At 35.8% G+C, this 4,592-nt stretch overlaps 1 pseudogene; it reads left to right on the top strand.

Moving 5' to 3' along the window:
- Positions 1–970: 970 nt before the first annotated feature.
- On the top strand, positions 971–4,317 carry LOC110739457 (annotated as a pseudogene).
- Positions 4,318–4,592: the final 275 nt, after the last annotated feature.

A 4,592-nucleotide genomic window follows, 5' to 3' on the forward strand; every position in this document is an offset into this window, starting at 1 on the left:
TAAACGACAATGTAGGCTATTTTATCAAATTAAACAACAATTTCATCAACAATATCAACAATTTCATCAACATTTTCAACATTTTTACCAAACATTTCCACAATTTCATCATAAACTTTCTTACTAAACTAACATCAATTTAGGGCTTTTATACTAAACTATTATCAAATTACAACAAACTAACTTAGAATTATCAACATAATTATCAATTTACATCAAAATAACTTAGAATAATCAACAACATTATCAAATTAAAACAATGTACTATATAATTATCAAACTAACCTAGGTTTAAAATTTTAAAAACAAATAAGTGAGAAGTACCAAAAATGTGATTATAAAGAAGAGGAGAGGCGCGGCGGCAGCAGGCAGTAGGCGGCGCGCGACGGTGGCAGGCAGCAGGCGGCGGCGGCAGAGCTTTGAGGAAGAGTGAATGCGTTGCGTGAGGAAGAGTGTTTGAGTTTTTAGTTTTGAGGAAGAGTGAATGCGTTGCGTCTGCCTGGAAGAATATACCAGGCAAAACCGCTGACTGAGGCAGCGTGTTTCTAGTATTAATGAAACGCTGCCTCAGTCAGCGTTTTAAGGCCTGTTATAGCCTAACACAAAAACGCTGACTGAGGCAGCGTTTTTGTGTATTTCAGTTTTTTTTATTTTTTATTTTGTATTTCACAAAATACATAATTCAAAACAAATTAAATAAATAAAAATGAGGAAAAACGCTGACCGAGGCAGCGTTTTACCTCAGAAAGCTCAATTTCGTAAATAGTTTGGCCACGCGTCTATATTCGTAAATAGTTTACTGATAAGGCTTAGTTTCGTAAAAAATCCACAAAACAACACCACTTTTGCCAATTCTAATTCTTTTTAAATTTTTTTTAAAAAATTATTTTCTAAAAAATTAATTAAAACTGCATAGTTTTAAAAAGTCCCCCAAATTTTCGCAAATTTCTGAAACCCTAAAATCTCGCCAAACTCCACCGTTCTCCGGTGACTTTCCCTCTTTCTCCCCTCTTCTCCGGCGCCTCTCATCGGTTCAACTCTCCACCTCTTTTACGATCTTTCTGGTTAGTTTTCTATATACCTAATTTGATTGTGATTTGTTTTGTTTTTTCAGAAATTAATTTGATTTAGGGTTTATTTTCGAAGAGGTTACTTCCAATTTGCAATTTTTCTCAATTTATTATCTGAAACTGGTTTTGATTAAATAGAATCTAGCAATTCTTTGAGTACGATATTTTATGTGAATTAGGATTAGCCTAGTTTGATCTGACTGATGTGAGGGTTGAAAGATATTACGAGAAAAGGCGGATTATTGCTATCTTTAAACACTTTGAAGGAGATTCTAAAATTTCTATTATCATACGGTTCCTTATGACGATTCATGTTAGCCGACCCAAATCATATTGGGATTAAGGCTTTGTTAATTGTTGTTGTTGTTGTTGTTGTGTTGATGCTAATTTGTTAGTTACGATGTGTCGGGATGACGGCGAGTATGATGTGTATGTGCTTCTACTTGTAGGCCGTGTATTTGTATGATGGAGCCAATGGACATAGTTGGGAAGGCAAAAGAAGATGCTTCACTCCCTAAAGGTAATTCTGCCACCCTTGATAAATAACTTGAATTTCCTACTCTTGATTTTCTTTAAAGTATTCTCGAGCTAACATGTAAGATCATTGGATAGTGTTATAACGATAGTGTTATACGGAGTAATATTGTTTTGTTCGGTTCAATTGTATGATGCAATTGTTCTAACATTCCTTCATTGAGCTAAATGCTTGGCGTAATGTGTTGGATTAATAAGGCCTGTATAAAGTTGATTAGGTGTTATCTCTTTCCTCTTGTTCTTGATTGCACTGCATTTTCAAGCATGCATATAAGCATATTAACAGACTAAAGCATTTTCGTGACTATTTGGGATTTGAAAATCATAAGTAGGGGCCTTGTGGTTTCAGGAAATGCTATGCACTGCCATTTTTTTTTTTCCCAAATGTCTTATTTCTGATTATACATTCGTTATGGAATTATGGTAGCATCAAAGTATGTCTTAAAGCTTAATTGTTACTTAAATTTTTAGTATGCAGCTAGCTTTGTGACTTAATTCCAAAAGATTTTAAACTTTAATTACCATGGTTTTGAATAGAATTAGTCAATAGTCATTATATTCTGTGACTTGATTGAGTTTTCAATACATGTTGTTACTTGTTTCCAGCTACAATGACTAAAATAATAAAGGAGATGTTGCCCCAGATGTTCGTGTGGCTAGAGATGCTCAAGATCTATTAATTGAATGTTGTGTTGGTGAGTATATGATTTTCTTCTTCAAATTTAATACTTTTAGTTATATCAAAAGGCCTTATTTGTGTGGTTATTTTTATTTTGTTTATGTTTCTGCTAGTTGGTGTTGGATACCATGCTTCCAAATTGCATTTTACTGTTTATTTGTGGAGTGAAGCCCCTTCATTTGCAGTATCTAAGGTATTTTCTGTGGTTTTAGTTGCTTTTTATACTGACAGAATCTCATTCTTTCAGAGTTTATAAATCTTGTTTCATCAGAATCAAATGACGTTTGCAACAGAGAAGAAAAACGAACAATTGCACCTGAGCATGTACTGAAGGCTTTGGAGGTATTTTTGTTATAAATTCTAAACCATCTGTCTCTCTCCTTGAAATATACTAAAGGTCTCTTTTTTGTATGATTGGTGTCCTGTGTGGTATCTATAAGTTGAATTGGTTTTCCTTGTTATTTTGGGGAGTCAAGGACACAAGATTGTTGATGAATTTCTTTGACCTTTTACAGTTTTGAAGTTAAAATAGATGATTAATGGGATAGGTGAATAGATACTGCAATACTCTGGGCAGGTATAGAAGCTTGGCAGGTTGGCCATGATTGTTTTGATAGTGACTAGTGATTTAGTGAGACAACTCTGGTAGCTTGTAACAAGTAGATGTGAGAATTTTGTAGTGTACATAGCTTGTACAAAGATGCTACCTCCTAATGGCGTTTTGCCTTATCAATTCGGTTGTAGCCGTCATTGTAGGCCTTCACACAGGGGAAATTTTGTGGCAATCTCCTGGATTTCTGGAAAGATTCTCAATCTTTCTTAAGTTGAAAGAAGTTTGGATCAGTTTCTTTCCCTTAGGTTGCAGTTCTTTTGTGTTGTAGTGGGCTCTTTGGGCACAAATTCTTAGTTCTATCGGTCTCTTTCCAATCTTGTTGACTCATGTAGAGAGGGTTGGGAGCAAAATAATTTTTAGCATCTAATGTTATTGCCTTTTGGCCCCCCTCTTTATGTTGATAAAGTTACATCTACATTGCTTTTCATTAATATCTATTCTGCCTGTTCTGATATCTGGAAGCTGATTTGTGTTTTGAACTGATTGTGTCACCTTAATGATTTGTATTTGTTCTTTTATTGATTTTTTCTTGTCTTACTATTTTATTCGTTCTGAGTTTAGACAGATCATGGTTTCATCATGTTTATCATTCAGGTTCTTGGTTTTGGGGAGTACATTGAAGATGTTTATGCTGCATACGAACAACATAAAGTGGAGACAATGGTGATTCTTCTTTTCCAAGTTAACTTTAAAGATTGCACTGATCCTGGTGGCCTATCAGGCTTAGTATTTGCTCTAGCTATTTTTTGAATAATCGATGTTTGTATTTTTCTCAGCAAGATGGAGTTCGAGGTGGTGGTGGTGGTGGTAAGTGGGGCAACGCTGCCGAGATGACCGAGGAAGAAGCTGCTGCTGAGCAGCAGAGGATGTTTGCGGAGGCTCGGGCAAGAATGAATGGGAATGTACCTCTTCCCAAATCAGATACCGACCCTACCCCAGAGAGCTAACTTTTAGGATCTTAGGTCTTTGTTTTTTCTCTAAATCATAGGCAAAAGCACCTATCAACATCTTCTGTGCATCTGACCTCATATTTTCTTGTACAAAGCTGTGAGGCAAGAGCTCTGGCCTGTGTTTAAAGCTTTATAATTTGTATCTCACCAATTGTCCTGTTCATAAATGAATGTAATTAGCGGGAGCATTTCACCTTTGGTAGTGAGATGCTCTTAGAGGGTACATATTGCTATCAATGGAGAATTCTACCTTTAGTTTTTCCTTGGTAAAGGGTGTGACTAGTACACAGCCCTCTTTTCTAGTCATTACCAGTTGTATTGCAGGCTATAGCTTAGCCAGCGAACATGTAGTGTAACTTTATTTTATTTTATTTTCTAATATCTTGAATGCAGTGAATGTTTTTTTTTCCTCGGGATGTATTACTGACTGAAACTTTTCTTTCCGAAAGCCATCTAAATTTCTGAAGCCAAGTCTGTGACTGTTAGTGCCTGAGTGGGTTATATATTTTGTCTGTGCTATTCTAATTCTAACAAAATGTATTTACCGACTGCCTGTAGATGGCATAACATGGATCAGAGAAATGTGCAATGTGACAGCAGGAAATGTCTGTCGAGCTTTTATATGTAACACTTTGATTAAAATTTTGAGAGCTTGAACAGGAGAGCGCAGCTTGCCAAGCTCAGTAGAGTATTCATCACCATCTCCATGTCTCAGATTTTGGGCATGTTTGGAAAACACTGCTGAC

This window comes from Chenopodium quinoa, unplaced genomic scaffold (assembly GCF_001683475.1).
Source record: "Chenopodium quinoa cultivar QQ74 unplaced genomic scaffold, ASM168347v1, whole genome shotgun sequence".
NCBI classification, from domain to species: Eukaryota; Viridiplantae; Streptophyta; class Magnoliopsida; order Caryophyllales; family Amaranthaceae; genus Chenopodium; species Chenopodium quinoa.